This window comes from Musca domestica, unplaced genomic scaffold (assembly GCF_030504385.1).
Source record: "Musca domestica strain aabys unplaced genomic scaffold, Musca_domestica.polishedcontigs.V.1.1 129, whole genome shotgun sequence".
Classification (NCBI taxonomy): domain Eukaryota; kingdom Metazoa; phylum Arthropoda; class Insecta; order Diptera; family Muscidae; genus Musca; species Musca domestica.
Genome location: NW_026712171.1, coordinates 1,203,423 through 1,228,875, shown reverse-complemented (window position 1 = coordinate 1,228,875; position 25,453 = coordinate 1,203,423). Strand labels below are relative to the sequence as shown.

The 25,453-nt window shown below is 36.1% G+C and overlaps 1 protein-coding gene across 2 annotated transcripts in view; it reads right to left on the bottom strand.

Moving 5' to 3' along the window:
- LOC105262348 (capon-like protein) overlaps window positions 1–12,748 on the bottom strand; it is a 463,665-nt gene extending 450,917 nt beyond the window's left edge. The window contains exon 1 of one of the 2 annotated variants that reach the window (XM_059118433.1): window positions 11,994–12,748. The gene's annotated coding sequence lies outside the window, so the exon portion shown is untranslated. Of the gene's footprint in view, window positions 1–11,080 lie in introns of both variants that reach the window. The other variant, XM_059118432.1, reaches the window with a different exon arrangement.
- Window positions 12,749–25,453: the final 12,705 nt, after the last annotated feature.

Genomic DNA, 25,453 nt, shown 5'->3' with positions numbered 1-25,453 from the left:
CAACATTCGGGCAGGGTGTGACGGTTTCATTGGCCCTTTGAAGGCCATAAGTCGTGCCAAAGGTGACCAATTCGAACAAATCTAAACTTATTATAAAATTTGATGCCATTTCCGAATTTTTTTGATTTCATTCAATAAAATTAAAAAAAAAAATCAAAAATTATGGCGCTTGACTTTGTTGCAGTTTTTTCCACCCTATATATAATTTATGGGGTCTACGACAAATATTTAGAGAACTTACAAACTGAGTGACAAATTGAATAAACCCTCTTTTCCAAGGTGGAGACGAGCACTGATATCACCATATAATAGTGTTGCAAATTTTTGGAGAATGATAATTCCCTTTGTATTCCCACAAAAACCTAAAAATAATAAAAAAGTTTTTATTCGCTTCGTTGGATTTCTTTTTTTTTTTTCAAAATCTTGGGCAAATGGAATAAGCGGCCGCCAAAAAGGATGGTAGAATTTGATGTGGGGTTATTCTTTATCAAAATGTAGTTGACTGGCTGCCTAGCAGCTGGTTAGCTGGCTGACTGACTGATTTGGACAGCTTCGAGTAGTATTGTTGCTTGTTGACTGTTATATTTGTTTGTCTATATCTGAGTACATACACATTCGTATGTATGTGTGTGTGTGTGTGTGGATATGCATTCAAGTATGTAGACACACGACGTTTACGTTGACTATTTTTAGATGGGAGATGCTTGCCGCCACAGGAGAAAAAAAAAACAAAACACAAAACAACGCCAACCAAGACTGCAGACAAAAGGGTGGTGGCAAACACATAAAAATTATACGGGAGCTGGTACGGCAGGAGAATTTGTTTGAATGAAAAAAAAACACACACACCAGAAAATATAAAAACGGAATATAAGGCAGACATAACACCGTACCCAGAAAATAAAGCAAAAAAGCACAGCCAGAAAATAATATGGACAATGATGCTTTTTTTGTGGACGCATTTCTTTTAAAATATGAACACCAACGGCTATAGCAGGCAATGAAAAAGCCAAGAAAAAATGTTTGGAATATAAAAGCAAAACAGAGAAAAAAAACGTACAATATTCATTCCTCTGAAGAAAAATAATTGGTATTCAAAAAAAGAAAAAACACGAAAAACACAAAAATACATCAAAAATCATTTGACTACAAATGAATGTGAATAGGCCGACAGACAAGGCTTTTGGTCTTAACCTGTTCATTAATACATTGCTCGGGGGGCTTTTTCGGTATTTTCTAATATTCTATTTATAATTAATTGTTTGTCTAGTTTTTTGTTTGCAACGAATTTTCAACATATATCTATTGGTAGGAAACAAGTTAATTTTGAATACGAGAGATATGGGAAACTTTAAGTTGTAGGCACGAAATAATGTAAATTGCCGATTTTGGATTACATTTTCTAATTGAATCTGTGACTAGAGTTGCTGAGTGAAAGGAAAATCTTCTTCCAGAAATTAGGCCTATTATTTCTTGATTGGGTGTGTCCGCTACTTCGTCAGCGAAACATTTAAGATTCGTTTCAATATCGTCTTGATCAGCTTAAAATTCTAAGTCGATTTCTGTATGTATTTTTATACCCTACACCACAAGATGGTCAGGATATTATGTCTTTGTGGCAAAAGGAAACGAGATAAACCCATAGTTCCTTTTGACGATTTGCATAGAATCACATTCTGAGTCGATTTATGCATGTCCGTCGGTCTGTCCGTCTGTCCATGTATTTTTGTAAACAAAGTACAGTTCGCATTTATTGCCCTATCCAGATGAAATTTTGCACAAATAATTTGTTTAGCCCAAGGACGAACCCTATTGAAATTGGAGATAATCGGTCAAAATTTAGATATAGCTCCCATATATATCTTCGTCCGATTTGCCTTTTATTTTGCACTAAACGTGTAATATCAGCCCGAATAGTATGGAATTTAGGCCTGAAAATAAGTATGCCAAATTTGATCGAAGTTGGAAGTCAGATATAGCTATAGCTCCCATATATATTGTTCATCCGATTTGTCATTTTTGTCCTCCACAGCCGTAATATGCACTTTGTAACAACAATATTTGGGGAAATATATCAAATACAGCTCAGAAATACATTTCGCCCGATTTACCTTTTATTATGCACCAAACGTCTAATATTTGTCCAAATGGGATGGAATTTGGTACTTACTACTAGAATTTGGTACTTGAGTCTAGAAGCTTGTTAATTGTGCACCAAATGGGCAATACAAGTCCGAAGAAGATACAAGATACAAATGCTTCGGCATGTTTAGTCCTTTGAACTTTAAATTTTTATTTTTAATGATTGAATTCTCCCATAAAAACTTTTAATTGTTATGCTGAGCTCTACTAAATTAGTAAAGTGATGTAGGGTATCATAAAGTTGGCCCCGCCCGGCTTTAAGACTTTCTTAACTGTTTTTTTTTTTTTTTTGTAGTAACGCAATCTTTGGAACGATTTGAGATAGAAGGCTAAAATTTTGCATTAATATTTATTTTACTTAGTAGGCAGGTTAAGTTCGTAAATGGTCCTCGTCTGTCCTCGTTTTCATATCGCCCCCATATAACGGTACCTCCAAATATTTGATGATTTTAGGTATATTTTGTACCAGAATTGTTTCAAAATTTTAAAAGTTCGTAATAGATACTACAGCCTATTTAAAGTTCGCAATAGGTACTGCAGCCTATGACAAAAAATTGTCTCTGCAGGTTCATGTCTTCGTATTACCCCCATATAATGATGCCTCCCCATATTCGGTATTTTGATGATTTTGGCGGCAATATCCACCAGAATTGTTTCAAATTTCACATACGAAGTTCGGAATTGGTACTACAGCCTATGACACAAAAATCACGTATGACCACGTGTAGACCCAATATAATGGGTTTCATTTGAGAGGTATTTTTCTTTCTTTTGATTTTAGTGACATTATTCACCGGAATAGTTTCAAATTTCGTAGTTAAAGTTCATAATGGGAACTATAATCTATGACAAAGAAAAAGTATCACTGCAGGTCCACGTCTTTGTATAACCACCATATAATGATAACATGTTCGGTATTTTGATGATTTTAGCGGCAATATTCACTGGAATTGTTTCAATTTTCGAATTTGAAATTCGAAATCGGTACTACAGTCTATGACAAAAAATTAATTATGATGGACCACATCTTCTTATTGACCCCATATAAAGGGTTTTATTTGTGAGGTATTTTTCCACGAATCTCTTTTTTTTTGAAATTTTTTAATTTCCTTAAAAATGGTGGAGGGTATTAAAAGTTCAGTCCGGCCGAATTCAGCTGTTTTTTTTTTTAGTTTACCGAAGAGCATATTACTTACCCTCCATATCAAATTTCAGATTTCCAACTTTATACTAAGACCAAATTTATTACCATACTTTTCGAACAGTTATACTCCAAAACCAACTCCTCTTCTTCACCCTAGTGAGACCTTCATACCAGATTCCAGATTTAAAAATTCCATATCTATTCCAACACCCAACGGTACATTTTATGGCACTTTGTACATTTCGGGCGTTTATAGTACGCATTTCCAAAATCACCTCCTTCTCTCAACTACAGACACCAACAGTGACCTTAATATCAAATTTCACGATTTCAGTTATATTCTATATACTATTTTTATTCTACATACTATTTAATCAATTATTATACACATTTCCACAAATACCTCCATACCTCGATCCCCGACCACAAGTGAAACCTCAATTTCAAATTTCGGGATTCCAACTCAATCTCTTAACCCAATACCCAATTTAGTACCACTTAGTACTTTTAGAACAATTATTGTACACAACCTCAAAACCACCTTCATATTTTAAACACAGACACCAAGCGACCTCGATACCAGATTTCAGGATTTCTATATATATCCCAACCATATGCACCTACATCAAATTTCTGGATACCAGCTCTTTTCTTTCACAAAATACCCAATTTAGTACCACTTAGTATTTTTCGAACAATTATAGTACACATTTCCAAAACCACCTCTATATCTTAACCACAGACACCAAAAGTGGCATCTATACGACGGGTTTCAGATCTATTCCTCCACCCAATACCAAATATAGTGTCATTTAGTACTTTTCGTACTATATAGTACATTTTTCCGAAACCACCTCTATATGACCAGGCTAGACATGAACAGCGACCCAAATGTGAAATTTTAGATTTCAAATACTATATTTACACTCAGTGCCAAATATAGTTCTATTTAATACTTTCCGTTCACTTGTAGTACATATTTTCAAAACCACCTCCATATCTTAAACAAAGATAACGTCAGTAATCTTCAAATCTAATTTCAGAATTTTATCTCTATCCCTTCATCCAATACCAAGTATAGTACCATTCAATATTTTTCGCACAATTATAGTCCACATTTCCGAAACCACCTCCATGTGGCCATGCTACATATGAACAGGGACCATAATACCAAATTTCATATTTCAAGCACTATCTGTTCTCCCAATACCAAATTGTACCAAATGTAGTACAATTTAGTACTTTTTGTGTACTTGTTGCACACATTTCCCAAAACAATCTCTTTATCACAAACCTATCGCCAACAGAGAACCCAATTCAAAATTTCAATATTCCAGCTACATTCGATCATCCTAAACCAAACTGTTCTAAATTAAGTTCCATTTAGAACAGTTCGAACACTTAGTACAGATTTCCGAAACCATCTTCATACGCCAAACTTACTTTCCAACATTGATTTTCATACCAAATTAAAAGTACCAAGTACCAAAAAAAAAGTACCAAAATGGTACCCATTTTAGAACTTTTCGTAACTGCGGAACTTTAACGATCCTCTACAACAATTTAATATGTGATTTTATAAGACCTATGGAGGAACAAGAATACAGACAAATATTTCGGGCAATACCAAATACAATGCCGTTAACTTTTATCTAATTTATTTATTTTTTATTTTTTTTTTTTTTGGTAATTTTATTGTCTTTCATCTCTGAAATGATTGATTCAAACAGCATTCATAATCATTTCCACACATCTACCTCTTTTTTGGGTTTTTGAGTTAATTCAAAAGAATCTGTCCGCTCAGACGTTTCAAGCCTCAAATTACAAGCCCTCCAATCTCTATCTCACAACAAGATTCTTCAAATCCATTTTATGATTCAGAGATTTTTTGTCGATATTGTCCATATGTTAAATAATCCGTTTAAACATGAAATACCTTTTTTGAATGAGAAAAAAGACGGTGTTGTACGACGAAACCACAAACAAAACTTAAACGAATAATAAAACAACACAACACAACAACTACAAAAAAGTTCCCCCTCAAAATGATTAATCTTCATTTTGGCCATAACCAAGTTTTTTTTTTTTTTTTTTTGGCTTCTCGGTCTTGTTTTTGTTGGTAGTGTTATTTATTTATGTATTTAATTTTGGTTATGAGATTATGACCCAATATTGAAGTGGACGGAACATGTGTTTCTTTGTCTGGCCAGGGAATCTGAGTAACTTGAGCGAGAGAGAGAGAGAGAAAAAAGTCTAAAGAAAATATTGGAATTATGACAAAGAACCCATCCTTTAACAACAACAGAACACATTTTGGCCCACTTTTTATTAGTAAAATAAGCCATAATCATTCGATAGTAGAATATTTTTGGGGATTAAGGGCAAATGTGCCAGGCGTTTTGAATGAATGAAAACAAGTGGTCTAAAGGATTGAAAAAATAAATTCAGATAGATTAAGATATACTATATGTGAAAGGGGTTGGTCAATGGAATTGCAATAAAATAACCGTATTGAAACTTATGTTCAATATTCTTAGAAGTGTTAGTGTCACTCGGAAGGTAAAAACCGAAAAATGTCAAGTAAGAAATATAAGATATTTATTTTATTCTGTCCTAGATATAAGAAACTGCAACCAACTTCACACTGCTGTCATTTCTAAGCCACTCATTCGACAGCTGTTAAAATTATTCCAGTGATAGTTCATTATATTGTTTACAAGCGTACAAAAGCATTTTGGTGAGAATTTTCCAGAAAAAATGTTATTCGTGATGGAATTCAAGCGTGATAGTGTGATTTCTATATATTTGGCGGGGAAAACTACAAGTGGCTATCGTTAGAGCACTCCAGCATTTAAATGTGAATAAATCTTTTGTGTCTCGTACCATCACTTGTTACCGTGATACTGGTAGCGTAGCCCGACGTGAAGGAAGTGGACGGAAGAAAACAGCAACATAAGCAGAATTGGTTCGAAAAGTTAAGAAGCGACTTGATCGAAACCCGCGTCGCAGTGGCCGAAAAATGACTCGTGAGCTGAACATATCGCAATATTCCATTCGAGCTCGGGGTAAAGCCATTGAAATTCCAAAAAGTGCAAGAACTTACACCGCAGCGGAAAGAAAATAGACTCAAAAGAGCTAAAGAGTTGCTTCGCTTGGCCGAAAGTGGTGAACTGCCGAATTTGGTTTTCTCCGATGAGAAACATTCGTTGTCCAGCAGTTTTGTAAACAAACAAAATGATCGTGTTTACTCGCCAAAGAGGTCAGCTTAAAGTGTGCACCTTCGGTTGGCCACCAGAACTCAAGCGCCGGCCATGGTGATGGTGTGGGCCGCCATAACAGCCGATGGTCGCTCTCTGCTCTTATTAATCGACCGTGACATCAGAATAAATGCCGAATATTATTGCGAAAATATTCTGGAGGGTGTATTAAAGCCTTGGGCATGCAAACATTTTGGCCGCAGACCTTGGACATTCCAACAGGACTCAGCACCATCACACTCAGCACGCGCCACCCAAGAATGGTTACATAATGAGGTTCCTCGCTTCATTTCCAGAACACAACGGCCACCAAAATCTCCGGATACCAATCTCTTGATACTATTGTGTCTGGAGTATTTTGGAAAGCAAGGTTGGCACTAAAAAATACCAAAGAGCCGATCACCTCAAGCAAGCGCTTCGCCAAGAATAGGCCAAAATACCGCAGAGCAACATTCGTGAGGGTTAATTTGCCGTTTGAAGGCCATAATTCGTGCCAAAGGTGACCAATTCGAACAAATCAAATTTTATTCTAAAATTTGATGCTATTTCCGACATTTTTTGCTTTCATTCAATAAAATTTAAAAAAAAAATGCAAAAATTATGGCTTTTAAGTTTATTGCTGTTTTTTATCTCACCCTGAAAATGTAAGTTATTTTGCTTCGTAAATTTAATAGAAATAATTCTTTATTTATTAGCTAACTGGTAGTGCATAGGATATGGGGTTGTCATTATTTTTTGGATCCTGGTAATTCTCAGAATATGTGTATGTCATTATTGGCAACTAAAAGTGGCACATATGGCTACAAAATGTTTGCTGGGATAGCCAAAACGTTGTATGGGGGCTATATGAAAACGTAGATCTATGTAAAACATATGTTTGTGATGAGTTAAGGCACTCAATTAAAACCCCTAATGCCAATTTATAGCTTATTGGACCGATTTTGCAAAATTCTGCATAGAGTTGGTAAACATCGAGTCCTGCTAGGCCTATTTTTTTATATAGCGTCTACCAAGGAAAAATATAAATATAAAAATATAAAATATGAATATATACCAAGTCGGTTGGCGTCAAAGCAGGCTGGGCCGAAATCTGGCATAAAAATCACTACATTTTTTTCTTATCCTTATATGATACAGGTCCCGATTTACTTTAAAAATGTCTGAATAGTAAATTGAGTTCAGCTGCAAAATGTGGCTGAGGTCTGCAAAATATCAATAACTGTGGGCTAACGTTATGTAGAGGCTATTTCTCCAGCTGGAGCACCAATGAACATTTTATTCATAACTTATATTTATAAGGCTCCTAAAATCTTAAAAGGCTTATGTGGAGTGGAGTGATATTAAACATATTTATTATGGCGAACTTTGATTCAAATATGATATACAGTTGTTGAAAATTTTTGGGTTTATACCACATAGGGGACCTATATTGGAGATTTTCTTCAGGGAGGGTTTTTATGCTCTGAGATGTAATTTGAAGACCTATTTTGCAAATTCCAATTAAAAAGTACAAATATCATAGATCTTCATAAAATATTATGGTAAGATTTTCAAGTTGATCGAGACAAAATGCATTCTTTCCCATCTCTGAGGTATACAAATGCTATAAAAGAAATAACAAAACTCATAGACCCGCATCACATGGTGGAGAGAACAAAAACGTCATCTTACTTAGCGATGTGTCATCGTGTGGTCGTTAATAACGGCTGAGTATAACAAACAGCAAAAAAATCGGCACACTTTCATTTGTTTTTTTTTTTTTTTTTTTTGCACAACCGAACTTATATAAAATAGAAAATTTTGTTTTTTTTTTTATTTAAATATGTTTCATTTCGAAATGTTTTCCACTTTTTCTAGGTGATCTTGTTTTTCATTAATTATTATTATTATCATTATGTGTGTGTTCGCACATTCGCACATGAATTAATGAAAATAATTTTCCACTAGCGGAGAACAAAATAGAGGCTATAACATTTTTTTGTATTTTTGTTTTTTTTTTTTAGGATTCTAATTGCGGGGATTCGAACACACAATTTCCTGAAAATTTTACAGTTTTCGTTCCCGGTATGTAGGAAACGTCCTAGCATAGAACTGTCAAGGATTTCGTATGGAGTACCTATAGTTATATGGGAAAGATACAAGACGAGGACCAATTTAAGCAATTTTTTGTCATTGCAAATAGTACCCAAGCATACAGGGTGTGATAAAAAGAAACTTCAACAAAGTCAAAGGTCATAATTTTTACATTTTTTTTTTTTTTTTAATTTTATTAAATGAAGGCAAAAAATTTCGGAAATAGCATCAAATTTTAGAATAAGTTTAGATTTATTCGAATTGGTCACCTTTGGCAAGAATTATGGCCTTCAAATGGCCAATGAAACTGTCACACGCTGCCCGAATGTTGCTCTGCGGTATTTTGGCCCATTCCCGGCGATGCGCTTGCTTGAGATGATCGACACTTTGGTATGTTTTAGTGCCACCTTGCTTTCCAAAATACTCCAGACACAATAGTCCAAAGGATTGGTATCCGGAGATTTTGGTGGCCATTGAGCGCTGGAAATGAAGTGAGGAACCTAATTTTGTAACCATTCTTGGGTGGGTGGCGTGTTGAGTGCGATGGTGCTGAGTCCTGTTGGAATGTCCAAGGTCTCGCCCAAAATGTTCGCGTGTCCAAGGCGTTAATACACCCTCCAGAATATTTTCGCGATAATAATCGGCATTTATTCTGACAGTCGATTAATACGAGCGGAGAGCGACCATCGGCTGCTATGGCGGCCCACACCATCACCATGGCCGGCGCTTGAGTTCTGGTGGCCAACCGAAGGTGCAAATTTTCAGCTGACCTCTTTGTTTGTTGGACAACGAATGTTTTCTCATCGGAGAAAACCAAATTCGGCAGTTCAACACTTTCGGCCAAGTGAAGCAACCCTTTAGCTCTTTTGTGTCTATTTTCTTTCTGTTGGGGTATAAGTTCTTGAATTTTTTGGATTTTCAATGGATTTACCCCGAGCTCATATTTCAATATTTGCAAATGAAATATTGCTATATGTTCAGCTCACGATCCATTTTTCGGCCACTGCGACGCGGGTTTCGATCATGTCGCAAGTAACGGCGGCACAGAGCGAGCACGTCCGATTAGAAACCCTAAGGTCGCTGGTCTGATCTTCGGGCCGGCAAGTAAACAGAAAAAAAAAAAATAATAAGAGTTTGCCGACGCAAAAACAAATCGGTAAACAACATATAATGTTGTTAGGTGAGGCTGAATGGATGATCTGTCCGACTACCATTGCGAAGGTCGCAAGTTCAATCCAACCATTAGGAAAAAAAACTAACAAGCCAAAAAATGAAGTGTGGTGGAGGGTAACATACATTCAACGCTAGTGATCTAGAAATAAAACTATTGCTTAATTATTGGCTTTAGTATATCTTCATGTTAAAATAAGGCGTTATGATGCTGTTGTGTAAGTAGTTACTGGTGCCAAAATGTCCTTAATAAATGCAGTGGTTTATGTGTATTTTTGCTGTTCCCGGCGTAATTTATACCCTAATAAGAGGCATATGGCTAGAGAGGGTATATATCATTTGACGATTATAGTTCCTATGTTAGAGATCAGACCACTTCTTCTGGTACCTCCCCCACATAGGGTTCAAGATTTTGAAAAACAAACTGCTCCAGGAAAGCGAAGTAAGCATCCAACTCTCTTCAAATTGCACACATAGAAACATTTTTACTAACACAAGATCTCTTGTAAAGATGATATATATCTGCGAATCCCTTCTGGTACCTCACCCACAAAGGGTCACAATTTTTAATGCTTTTATGTGTCATAATTTTGCGAAACCAGTTAGGGATTTTTTTCAATTTGCTATATCTAAATATTTCTCTCAACTAGAAACCTGAGATGGATATGAAATATGAACATGGACCTGCATAGGTAACTTTTGTCATAATCCATTACAATATTTAAATGCGAAACTTAAAAAAATAGGTGAATAATGTAGCTAAACTCATCAAAATACCGAATATCGGGAGGTACCGTTAGAATATCGGGCTATACGAAGACGTGGACCTGTACAGACAATTTTCAGTCTCAGGCTGTAGTATCCATTTCGAACTTCAAATACCAAATTTAAAGCAATTCCGTTATATAGTCGCTCAAATCATCAAAATAACGAATATAGGGAGGTACCGTTATATGGGGGCTATACCAAAACGTGGACCTACATTTTCAATACTGAAAGTCCTGCAGACATAATATACATTTAAGTAAAATTGTATCAGTCTGTTTCAATTCGTTCGGAAGCTAGAGTGATTTCCACAGGCGGACAGACGGGCGGAAATTGCTAAATCGTCATAGAATTTTATGCTGATCAAGAATATATATACTTTGTGGGATCTAAAATTTATATTTCGAGGTGTTACAAACGGAATGGCAAACTTAAAATACCCTCCATGCTATGATGGAGGATATAAAAATAAATCACTTTGTATTTTTTCTATTTGAAATTTCATAAGAACCATAGCAATTTCACTCACCTTTAAATAAAAACGATTATGGTGTTCTGCTAATTTGAAATGCCTAAACGTTTAGTTCACGATTCGGCCAAATAAGAATTCCATAGCACTAACATTCCGAAAACGATTATGAAACACAAAATGCTGTTGGGCTTGTTTCTTTTAAATGGTAATTATTATTGTTTTGTATTGTTGTCGATAGTGTTGTTGTTGTTGTTATGGCAATATAAACATTAGTTTGATGTATGATGAGAAGCTTCAGAAAACCCCAACCAGATAATCGCGCCCGTGTTTTGCGTTTTTATTTCACAAAGAAGCAACAGAAAACCAACTAAAAACAACTTGTTGCCAGCCAGCCGGTCATGAAATGCATTTTTTTTTTTTTTTTTTTTGTTTTGACGTTTTATTTTTGTTGTTGTTTATTTTGATTTTTTTCGAACGTTATTGGCTTTGTTGGGTATTGAAACTTTAGCGGGCAAAGATTCTAAGAAATGAACATGAGTCGTATGTCATTTGAAGCGCCATCGAACAACAAACACGCACCCACTTGGGGAGAGAGAGAACAAAGAATTCCGGTTTAAAGGAGTGACGCCACCACCTTAACAAAGGATGAGCACAACAAACAGGAACTGTATGACTTATGTTATGAAATTGAGTGGCAATTGTTGTCGTAAAATAATTATTTTTCTTATAAGATTTTTTGTTTTGAAATATTTTTTCAATAGTTTCTCTTTTCTTCTTGTAGCATTACAACTGGACGATTTAATCGCAAATTCATTTAACACCAATTAACCAAGAATAGTGGCTAAGAATGGCCAAGGAAAATTCTAAACAGAAAAACCGCTCAACTTGACTTAGTTGGTTGTATGATTGGCCATCGTCTTTTCACGTTATTCTTGTGGTTAAACACAACACGTAGAGATCATTTACTCACACACTGTACAAAGCGCGCTCTCTCGCTCTCACTCTCTGCTCAATGGATTTATCACTAGACTGCTGGCAAAAGAGAAGACACAAATGCCGCCAACACTGCCGCCTCACACAAAGATCCCAAATATTTGTTTGTATCTTTCGCGGCCTTTCTTCTTCTCGGATATATTCACAAACAGCACACACACACACACACACGCACAATATAATACTCAACGCTTTGAATAATTCTCTTTGATTCTTTCTTTTCTTTTTGTTGTTATTTATTCATACTTTTTCTCGGATATAGCTATTCACATAAGAACATGGGAGGTGATGATATGTGATTGTATGCGTGCGTATACTTTGTTGAATGCATGCATATGTATAATCTACTATTTTAATTCGGAAGATATGTATTTTTGTTGTTGTTGTTATATATTATATTTAATTTAATTTTTTTGTGTTATATGTTATGTTGCACTCACGACACCTATGTTATTAACAACAATAATAATAACCGGCAGCGACAAGAAACTTCTTTTTTTCGTTAATGACTTTGTACCACCAATAAAAACAAGAAATAACGAACGTTAAGTTTTGAAACGGACGGAAGCACTAAGTGAAAGTTCGACATGCGCTCGTTCGTTCTTTCGATGTCCGACAAACCGACGTAGACGAATACAACTGTTCGTTGGATACACTACAAACTGGCTAACAACCCAAACAATGCTAGAGACGTCGACGACGACGACGCAACCACAACAAACAGACACACACGCAACCGAACTCTCAACTAACTTTGTTGTCATGAGAAGAGGGCCAAGCAAGCAGGAAAAGGAGAATGGTAAGGGTTGCCAATGCCCGTCTAAATGTGTTTGGGACATTTAAGGTAACTTTAACTTCATAAACGGGTGTAAAGTTTATGTAGCAGATTTTGCCTATTGGGAACTTCGTAAAATATAGTGGATTTTAGAGGGGTTTCTTCATCAGGATCAGCGCTGCTCAAGAAAAAATATCTCTTTCCAGTCAAATTTCTCTTCACTTATTTAAATCAAGAACAAATCGTAAAACATAAAGAAAAACTGAATTTTAATTTTCTCTTATATTATCTGTTTTTTTTTTTTTTCGGCTCATGTTCTAGAACACGGATTTGAGCAGAGCTGATCAGGATCTATCAAAGCATATAAATGGTAAAAACACAAACATATGCTTAGTTAGGTCTACTTTAACTCTAACAAGAAAAAAGGCAGCTACGTTCAGCCGGGCCGTGCTTTTAATTCCCTCCACCATTTGGAAGGAAATTGAAACATTTAAAAAAAAAACTTCCGGAAACTACCATTTAAATGAAAACTTTTATATGGATACTATACGAAGACGTGAGCCTGCTTATGAAATTTTTCGTCATAGGCTGTAGTACCCATTACGAACTTACGAACAAATACCAAATTTGAAACAATTCCGATAAATAGTGTTCCTAAAATCATGAAAATACCGAATATCGGGATGTACCGTTATATGGGGGATATACGTAAACCTAAACCTACATACGTAGGCTGTAGTATCCATTAAGAACTTTAAATACGAAATTTGTTACAGTTCCGGTGTCGCACAAATTATAAAAATACCGAGTATTGGAAGGTACTGTCATATGGGGGCTATACGAAGGCGTGGACCTGCACACAAAAATTTTTGTCATAGGCTGTAGCACCCATTACGAACTTCAAATACCAAATTTCTAATAATTCCAATAAATAATGTGGCCAAAATCATGAAAATACCGAATATAGGGAGGTACCGTTATATAGGGGCTGTACGAAGACGTGGACAAGCATACGAAATTTTTTCCATAGGTTGTAGTAACCATTAAGATCTCCCAATATGAAATTTCAAACAATTCCGGTGAATAATATCGCTAAAATCATCAAAATACCAAATTGACGTTGACCTGCAAAGACAATTTTTTAATTTCAAATATCAAATTTGAATTTAAATAATTCCGGTAAATACTGTCGCAAAAATCATGAAAATACCGAATATCGGGAGGTACCGTCATATGGGGGCTATACGAAAACGTCGACTGAAGTGGCCCTGCCTACTGGTAAACTATGCATGTATGAAAAATTGTAGCCTTCTATCTCAATTCGTTCGAAAGAAATTCGTTCGTGATTACAACAGACAGATGGACAGACAGTCAAAGAAGCAACTTGATCGAAACCCGCGTCGCAGTGGCCGAAAAATAACTCGTGAGCTGAACATATCGCAATACTCCATTCGGCAAATATTGAAAAATGAAATTCTAAAAAGTGCAAGAACTTAGACCACAACAGAAGAAAATAGACTTAAAAGAGCTAAAGAGTTGCTTCGCTTGGCCGAAAGTGGTGAACTGCCGAATTTGGTTTTCTTCGATGAGAAAACATTCGTTGTCCAGCAGTTTGACAAACAAAATAATCGTGTTTACTTGCCAAAGAGGTCAGCTGTGAATGTTTACCGAGCTTCGGTTGGCCACCAGAACTCAAATGCCGGCCATGGTGATGGTGTGGGCCGCCATAACAACCAATGGTCGCTCTCCACTCGTATTAATCGACCGTGGCGTCAGAATAAATGCCGAATATTATCGTGAAAATATTCTGGAGGGTGTATTAAAGCCTTGGGCACGCCAACATTTTGGCCGCAGATCTTGGACATTCCAACAGGACTCAGCACCATCGCACTCAGCACGCGCCATCCAAGAATGGTTACAAAATTAGGTTTCTCTCATTTCTAGCGCACAATGGCAACCAAGATCTCCGGAAACCAATCCGTTGGACTATTGTGTCTGGAGTATTTTGGAAAGCATGGTTAACACTAAAAAATACCAAAGTGTCGATCACCTCAAGCAAGCGCTTCGCCGGGAATGGGCTAAAATACCGCAGGGCGAAATTTGCACCGCGTGTGACGGTTTCATTGGCCGTTTGAAGCCCATAATTCGTGCTAAGGGTGACCAATACGAACAAATCTAAACTTATTCTAAAATTTGATGCAATTTTCGAAATTTTTTGTTTTCATTCAATAAAATTAAAAAAAAAAATAAAAATTATGTCGTTTGACTTTGTTGCAGTTTTTTTTATCTCACCCTGTATATATTTAAAGAAATAGGTGTGGCTAGTTTCTCTGATCTCAACTAGATACTTGTGGTTGATGGGAGAGTCAACGGTACCTCGTACACTGACTTTCAAACATATATCTTCATTATTTTGGCAAATATAAGGATTTTAAGTAAATCGAAAAAAATGTACGTAAAAGTGGGCGTGTTCAATTTTTCTTCACATAAATACTTAACTTGGGGTAGGACGAAAATTTGTAAAAAAAAATGTCAAAATATGTCCAGCCGATTTCAACTGACTCACTTGCAAACGATCGTCTTTTGATTTTTTAGTTATATATATTAAGGAGTAGGCGTGGCCAGTTCCTCAGCACCAAAATAAATATTTAAGGTTGGAGGGAAAGGAACTCGTGTAATAATTTTCGAACCGATGTCTGCATTATTTTGGCAAATATAAGAAATTGAGATAAATGTTTGTCAAAAAATTATCCAAATCCGTTCAGATTTTCATATAGCCTTATATATATCTTTATACTTTTTAACATTTATGTGCATAAAATTTTTAATATTGGCCCAAATTGGATGGATTTTTGCGTATTCAAGCGAATTTTTCCTTTTGGTAAAACTTGTTCCCATACATCTATTGCTCCTATAAACTTTTTAATACCCTCCACCTTGGAAAGGAGGGTATATTAACTTTGTCATTCCGTTTGTAGCATCCTTAAATATTCGTCTTAGACCCCATAAAGTATACATATTCATAATCAGCATAAAATTCTAAGCCGATTTAACTATGTCCGTCTGTTGAAATCACGATACAGCCCACGTTATTTGACGTAGGGCGCCAAAATTTAGCAGAGCTATTTGCATTGTGTCTATGATGGTTGGTATTGAAAATGAGATATATCGGTCCACGTTCCGGTATAGTCCCCATATAACGGTACCTCCCGATATTCGGTATTTTGATGATTTATGCCACATTTTTTCACGGATTTGTCTGGAAATTGGTATTTGTAGGTCATAACGGGTCCCTGAGCTTGTGGCAAAACATTACATGTATAGGTCCACGTTGTGGTATAGCCCCCATATAAAGGTACATCCCAATATTCGGTATTTTAGTTTTTTTTTGCCACATTTTTCCACGGATTTGTCTAAAAATTGGTACTTGTGGGTCATAATGGTTTCCAGCTCCGGTGGCGAAACATTGCATGTATGGGTCAAGGATTTGGTATAGCCCCCATAGAACAGTACCTGCCGATATTCGGTATTTTCATGGTTTTTGCCACATTTTTTTCACTGATTTGTCTAAAAATTGGTATTTGTGGGTCATAATGGGTCCTAGTTCGTGTGGCGAAACATTGTAATTATAGGTCCACGTTTTGGTGTAGCCCCCATATAACGGTACCTCCCGAAATTCGGCATTTTAATGGTTTTTGCCAAATATCTTCTAATGTTTCTTTTACCCTAAGGTGGAGGGTATTAAAAGTTTGGCCCGGCCGAACTTAATGTTTTTTTACTTGTTTAATATAATCCTTCCCGGAGTTATATAATGCACTTTATAGAAATATATTTTCACTATTACAAATTAAGCACCTACAATATACCTTGAACAAAACTTTTATATAAATCTCTGAATATTATGAATTGTTCCAAACTTGGCAACTCTATACTTGGCCATAAAAACAAAACAAACTGCATTGGAACATTCCTTCACAAGCCACCGTCAATAGAACATACCTAGATACACACATAGGTATGTGTGTTTGTTTGGCCATACGGATACGTTGTTGGGCTATTGGCAAAGGTTCAAACATGTTCTTCGAAATGGAGAAGTTCTTATAGGAACGTGAGTGCACATTTCGTATAAAAACAACCAAACGCATTGGCTTGGCTGTGTATCCATCGTGTCTTTAAAACCGGTTTCATCTTCATCCACTTTCGTCATCGTTCACACACACGATGCGATTTATTTATGAGAATTTATAAAGTGTTTGAATACACAGAAGATATTTTCCACCCCCTCCCCCCACTCTTCAAACCATGCTATAAGCGAACATAGTCGATTGCCATAAGAACCAAACGCGACGTCAGGTTTTGTTTACATTCTCAGTCCAAACACATCCACCACCGCACGTTAGCGGTAAGTTCGATACTAACGACCAATCAAATTCAATAAAATAACGTGCTGCTGTTTTCGGTTTCGTGTTGTCTGTCGTACCCTTCGGTTTTATTTTTGTTCGAAACGAACAAGTGTAGCTCATTTAGCGTTTTTATTTGTTGAAGGGAAACGTGTTTGTCATTATTTTCGCCGGGGCGAACTAACAAGACGGGATACCAAATTTCAGCCAATTACTTGCCGCAAGTAGACTTGCATAATATAATTTATGGAAATATTTTTAACTGCACTGTGCAACATAAAAACTAATTACAACAAGTAAAAAAAAACGTTTTATGCCCTCCACAGTTCGGAAAGTAACTTTTATAAAAATATGTATGTACAGGGTGAGATAAAAAAACTGCAACAAAGTCAAAAGCCATAATTTTTACATCTTTTTTAAATTTTATGGAATGAAAGCAAAAAATGTAGGAAATGTGGCATGAATTATGGCCTTCAAACGGCCAATGAAGCCGTCACACGCTGCTCGAATGTTGCTCTGCGGTATTTTGGCCCATTCCCGGCGAAGCGCTTCCTTGATGTGATCGACACTTTGGTATTTTTAGTGCCAACCTTGCTTTCCAATAGTCCCACGGAGATTTTGGTGGCAATTGTGCGTTGAAAATGAAGCGAGGAATCTCATTTTGTAACCATTCTTGGGTGGCGCGTGCTGAGTCCTGTTGGAATGTCCAAGGTCTGCAGCCAGAATGTTTGCGTGGCCAAAACTCTGATACACCCTTCAGAATATTTTCGCGATAATATTCGACATTTATTCTGATGCCACGGTCGATTAACACGAGCGAAGAGCGACCATCGTCTGTTCTGGTGACTTAACGAAGGTGCACATTTTCAGCTGACCTCTTTGGCAAGTAAAAACGATAATTTTGTTTGTTTACAAACTGATGGGCAACGAATGTTTTCTCATCGTAAAAAACCAAATTCGGCAGTTCACCACGAAACAACTTCTTATTTTCTTTCTGTTGCGGTGTAAGTTCTTGCACTTTTTTGAATTACAATGGCTCGTTTTTCAATATTTGCCGAATGGGATATTGCGATCTGTTCAGCTGACGAGCCATTTTTCGGGCACACTACTTTTCGAACCATTTCTGCTGATGTTGCTGTTTTCTTCCGTCCACTTCCTTGATATCGGACTACGCTACCAGTATCACGATAACGAGCGATAATACGAGACACAAAATATTTATTCACATTTAAATGCTGGAGTGCTCTAACGATAGGCACTTGTGGTTTTTCAGCCAAATATAAACAATTCCATCACGAATAACTTTTTTCTGGAAAATCCTCACCAAAATGCTTTTGTACGCTTGTAAACAATGTAATGAGCTGTCACTGGAACAATTTTAACAACTGTCGGACGAGTGGCTTATAAATTACTGCCGTCTGAATTTGGTTGCAGTTTTTTCATCTCACCCTGTACTTTGTTGTGTCCATACTGATTATTTCGATGAGTTACAACTGGTGACATCCATATCAAAATTCGGGATTTCAGCTATATCCCTTCACTCAATATCAATTTAGTAACATTAAGTTCTCTTCGTATGCTTAAAATGTGCATTTTCAAATCCTAACATTAATTTCGGCTCTGTAATTTTCTCCATTACCAACTTTCAAAAACCAGCTCCTACTCTTAACCACAGGTACCAACATTGCCATCCATATAAAATTCCAGGATTTATAGTTCTATTCCTTAACCCAATACGAAGTTTAATTCTATTTAGTACCTTTCGTACAATTAAAATACACATTTCCAAAACCACCTCCGTATCTCATTTCAAGATACCAACAGAGAATTCAATATCAAATTTAAGGATTCCAACCTAATCCATTCACCCTATACCAAATTTAGTACTTTTGTACGAAATAAAATGCATTTCAAAAACACCACCAAATCTCAAACACAGATACCATCAGTAATTTAAATATCAAATTTCAGAATTGTATATTCATATATCCAGGCTACACATGAACAGCGACGTTAATTTGAAATTTCAGATTTCTAGTACTAGCTGTTCAACCAAGTACCAGATAATATCAAATCTTGTACAAATTTCCTACACTCCCGCAGTAATCTTAATTTAAAGTTTCTGCATTCGAATTCTATCGGTTTATCCAAATCAGAATTTTAGCAAATTCAGTACATGTAAGTACAAATATCCACAACTGCCTCCAAATCCCAAGCCTTGACTCCGACAGTAATACTATTTCCAAATTTCTGGATACCAACTCTATTGGTTTGCCAGATTTAGTACCATTTAGTACACATTAGTACATAAGTAAGTAACTACTTACATAATACGATCCAATACAAATCTTATTTTAAATTTTCAGGATTCCAACGCTACCGGTTCACCCAAAATTTAAATTGTACCAAATTTTGTAGCATTTAGTACACATAAGTACGAATTTCCAAAATCTCAATCCTTGACTCCGACAGTAATCTTATTTCCAATTTTTTGGATACCAGCTCTGTTGGTTTACCAAAATCCAAATTATACCAAATTTACTACACATTAGTACAAATGTCCTTAAGTACCTAAATCATATAATCCAATACAAAACTTATTTCAAAATTTCAGGATTCCAACTGTATTGGTTCTCCGAAAATTTAAATTGTACCAAATTTGGTACTGTATAATACACAAAAGTACGAATTTCCAAAACTATATACTTTTCTCGGTCCTAAAATGCAGTAGTAATCTAATTTCTAAATTTCAGAATCGCCAAATCGCCATTGTACCAAAATTAGTACCATTTAGTACTTTTCGTGCACATAAGTACAAATTCCGAAAATTCCTACACTCAGGATTCCAGCTCCATCTGTTCCTCCAAATTGTACCAAATTCAGTGCCTTTTATTACTTTTCGTATACATGAGTACACACTTTCAAAAATACCTCCTTACATCGACTCTGCTCCTCAACCTTGATTCCCATTTCAAATTTCAAGTTTTTAGCTCTAACTGTTCACATGATATTGAAATGGTACCCAATATGGTACATTATATTAATTTTCGTACACTTGTGGTACGAATTTCCAAAAACCCTTTGATATATCCGTATCAGTGACCCTCATTCTTAATTTAATTCAAATGCAAAGAGTAGTACCCATATTTAGTACCCTTTAATACTTTTCTTATCGTTGTTGTACTAAATTCCAAAAACCCAGCCAAATCTGACGCCTTCCGAATAAGAGTGACCCTCACTCAAAATTTCAAGATTGTAGTTGCAACCACTTCGTGTGGATAAAAAGCTAAACTTTCAAACTGTCTTTTGTCTGCAGGCAGGTCAAGTGCGAAGATGGGCTATATCGGTCCACGATATCGTATGGCCCCAATATAACGGTACCTCCGTTATTCGGTATTTTGATGATTTTAACCACATTTTTCAGTGGAACTGTCTGAAGTTCTACACAAGGAGTTCTTCCTACTAAAAGAGAATTTTCTATATAGGTTCACGATATCGAACAGCCCCCATACAATGTTGTCCCCGATATTCGGTATCTTAATGATTTTAGCCACATTTTTCAATGGAATAGTCAGAAAATCCACACAAGGGGTACTTTACCATCTGGAAGAGAATTGTCTATATATATATCTGCGTTTTAGTATAGCACCCATATAACGCTACTCCGAGATATTCGATATTTTCAGGATTTTCGCAACATTATTTCGCAACGATCCAATACAAATCTTATTTTAAATTTTCAGGATTCCAACGCTACCGGTTCACCCAAAATTTAAATTGTACCAAATTTTGTAGCATTTAGTACACATAAGTACGAATTTCCAAAATCTCAATCCTTGACTCCGACAGTAATCTTATTTCCAATTTTTTGGATACCAGCTCTGTTGGTTTACCAAAATCCAAATTATACCAAATTTACTACACATTAGTACAAATGTCCTTAAGTACCTAAATCATATAATCCAATACAAAACTTATTTCAAAATTTCAGGATTCCAACTGTATTGGTTCTCCGAAAATTTAAATTGTACCAAATTTGGTACTGTATAATACACAAAAGTACGAATTTCCAAAACTATATACTTTTCTCGGTCCTAAAATGCAGTAGTAATCTAATTTCTAAATTTCAGAATCGCCAAATCGCCATTGTACCAAAATTAGTACCATTTAGTACTTTTCGTGCACATAAGTACAAATTCCGAAAATTCCTACACTCAGGATTCCAGCTCCATCTGTTCCTCCAAATTGTACCAAATTCAGTGCCTTTTATTACTTTTCGTATACATGAGTACACACTTTCAAAAATACCTCCTTACATCGACTCTGCTCCTCAACCTTGATTCCCATTTCAAATTTCAAGTTTTTAGCTCTAACTGTTCACATGATATTGAAATGGTACCCAATATGGTACATTATATTAATTTTCGTACACTTGTGGTACGAATTTCCAAAAACCCTTTGATATATCCGTATCAGTGACCCTCATTCTTAATTTAATTCAAATGCAAAGAGTAGTACCCATATTTAGTACCCTTTAATACTTTTCTTATCGTTGTTGTACTAAATTCCAAAAACCCAGCCAAATCTGACGCCTTCCGAATAAGAGTGACCCTCACTCAAAATTTCAAGATTGTAGTTGCAACCACTTCGTGTGGATAAAAAGCTAAACTTTCAAACTGTCTTTTGTCTGCAGGCAGGTCAAGTGCGAAGATGGGCTATATCGGTCCACGATATCGTATGGCCCCAATATAACGGTACCTCCGTTATTCGGTATTTTGATGATTTTAACCACATTTTTCAGTGGAACTGTCTGAAGTTCTACACAAGGAGTTCTTCCTACTAAAAGAGAATTTTCTATATAGGTTCACGATATCGAACAGCCCCCATACAATGGTGTCCCCGATATTCGGTATCTTAATGATTTTAGCCACATTTTTCAATGGAATAGTCAGAAAATCCACACAAGGGGTACTTTACCATCTGGAAGAGAATTGTCTATATATATATCTGCGTTTTAGTATAGCACCCATATAACGCTACTCCGAGATATTCGATATTTTCAGGATTTTCGCAACATTATTTGCCGCAATTGCGTCCAATTTCGTATTTGAAGTTCGTAATGGGTACTACAGTCTATGACGGAAAATTGTCTATGCAGGTCCACGTCTTAGTATAGCCCCCATACAACGGTACCTCCCTTTATTCGGTATTTTTATGATATTAACGACATTATTCACAGGAATTGTTTCGAATTTCGTATTTGAAGTTCGGAATCGGAATGGCGGAAGGTATATAAAAGTTCGGCACGGTCGACCCTAGCTCCTGTTTTACTTGTTTTAATATAGATAGAATACTACAGGAGCAAGGGACGGTTCCACTTAAATATGGGCAAAATTTACGTTTTTGAGACGAAATAATGCTTTCAAGATATGGGGTATATTATATTGTAAGGAACCCTTCACCCTTCATTTATTTTTCATCAAGGTGAAATTTTGACACGTATTTTATAACGTGATGGTAAGCTTGTATATTTTAAATTACAATAAGAAAAATACAGTTTTTTTATACTCTCAGCATATGGCTAGAGGCCAAATGCAAGGAATATTTGAGTCGACATTTTCTAAAAATTATCACATATCTCATATAAAGTGAAAGAAAGGACGAAAGGTCCAAACCTGGCACGTCGCGATATATATATATATATATATATAAAATTTATTTAGGTCCGATACGAAATGAACAATATTAGCCCATACCATCTCCATAGAGGGTCTAATAATAATCGAACATTGGCTGATGGTATACACCGACTGATATTTTCTAACCTATTTTCTTTTCATTTAAACACAAACATTTAATTTCGCAATCAAAGAGAAAATTTCATAAAAATGTGAAGAGAGGGTAAAATGTACCGCCACCTCGTTAGTTAAAGGTTAAACAAAAGAATCAAACAGGGTGGGTTGAAAAAACTGCAACCAACTTCAGACTGCTGTTATTTCCAAAAGACATTCGTGATGGAATTCAAGCGGAATAGTGTGACTTCTTTATATTTGGTTGGAAAACCACAAGTGGCTATCGTTAGAGCACTCCAGCATTTAAAGGTGAATACATCTTTGGTGTCTCGTACCATCGCTCGTTACCGTGATGCTGGTAGTGTAGCCCGACGTCAAGGAAGTGGACGGAAGAAAACAGCAACATCAGTAGAAATGGTTCGAAAAGTAACGAAGCAACCCGCGAAACCCGCGTCGCAGTACCAAAAAATGATCGCAATATTCAATTCGGCAAATACTGAAAAATGTGCTCGGAGTAAAGCCATTGAAATTCCAAAAGTGCAAGAACTTACACCGCAACAACGAGAAAATAGACTTAAAAGAGCTAAAGAGTTGCTTCGCTTGGCCAAAAGTCGTGAACTGACGAATTTGGCTTGACAAAACATTCGTTGTCCAGCAGTTTGTAAACAAACAAACTGATCGTGTTTACTTGCCAAAGAGGTCAGTTAAAAATCTGCACCTACGGTTGGCCACCAAAACTCAAGCGCCGGCCGGAAAATATTCTGGTGAGTGTATTAAAGCCTTGGGCACGCAAACATTTTGGCCGCAGACCTTGGACATTCCAACAGGACTCAGCACCATCGCACTCAGCACTCGCCACCCAATAATGGTTACAAAATTAGGTTCCTCGCTTCATTTTCAGCACCAAAATCTTCGGATACCAATCCGTTGGACTATTGTGTCTGGAGTATTTTGGAAAGCAAGGTTGGCACTAAAAAATACCAAAGTGTGGATAGCCTCAAGCAAGTGCTTCGCCGGAAATGGGTTAAAATACCGCAGAGTAACATTCGGGCAGCGTGTGACGGTTTCATTGGCCGTTTGTAGGCCATAAATCGTGCCAAAGTTCACCAATTCGGACAAATCTAAACGTATTCTAAAATAGAATTTAAAAAAAAATGTAAAAATTATAGCGTTTGACATTGTTGCAGTTTTTTATCTCACCCTGTATGTACAAGACATCCGGTCTTTCCCCACAACTTTCTCGAGCTTAGACTACCTTGCATTCATGCTGCCACGATCACTTCTCATGTTTACATTGTACGAGGTGTTACACACGTACTATAAAACTCTGAAACAGAGGTTGACAGTTTTCTACTCTGACTCATATTGTCTTTTTTTTCAATTTTTTTTGATAAAAATAAATTGCTTTCGATAAAATTGTTTTAATTACAAACCGTTTTTAATTACAATTCTGTGCTAACGAAAGAGCCGTTTCATTCATCCGAAACGTAAACATTTGGGATCAGTCGCTTTCGTACCAATGCCAAAAGTTGTAGTATCCCGTTACATCGTTCTGGGAGTGTTCACTTTTATGACACTCACTGCTGGAAATGTTCGCTTCACAAACCTAAAATGCAACTCGCTCGACACGACATTTTCGATAGTTGAGAAATGCAATTTAAAACTAATACGTCGCGGTGTTGTTGGCCTAAATATCACTGTTAAACTGCTCAAGATACCCGTTACAAATGTTTCGGCAAGTTGTCAATTCTAATTGAGATATACTAGCCGTACTAATTTGTTAAATTCTTCAGGTAGCTTTGTCTTTCTTCAAAAAGTCGAATGGTTATCAGCCGTATTTCTACAATACCTCAGCAGATTTTTGCAATTTTTTAAGAAATCGTCAAAAATATCCGATTTTGCAAATTGTAGCCAATTATATGCTTCGCAATACCAACATTAATCATACGTGTCCATTTGATGTAAGTATCACTACTATCGAGATTTTAGTTCTTAGAAATCGGGTAAATACTTTTGCCGTGTTCCAGAACTGCAAGAGAGTAAAAAATTTTGCAATACGATAGGCGATTTTCCCTTTTATGATATGGAAAAAAAACTGTAAAATTCTAAAATTCTAGAAATATTTATATCCACGCGTACAAGGGACCATTGATAAAAATCTAGAGTTACCCAGCTGACATATTTTTATAATTCTTTCCTAATTCAGAAAAATGCTCTGTACTAGTTTCTAACTTCGAATTCGAAACGAACTCGGAACACAATTGTGAGATTTCCCAAGATTCTGAAAGTTTCGTGACGAATTCGATTAGAATTCGCAAAAGAAAAATTCGCAATATTAGTGTATGTTTTATAGAAAGTTCCCAACATTTTCGGAGGTTTAATCCAAATTTAATCTGTTCTATAGTTTTTCCGAAAATTGGAAAAAAAAAGTCAATTAAATTCGGAAAATAACTCTTCACAAGTTTCCGAT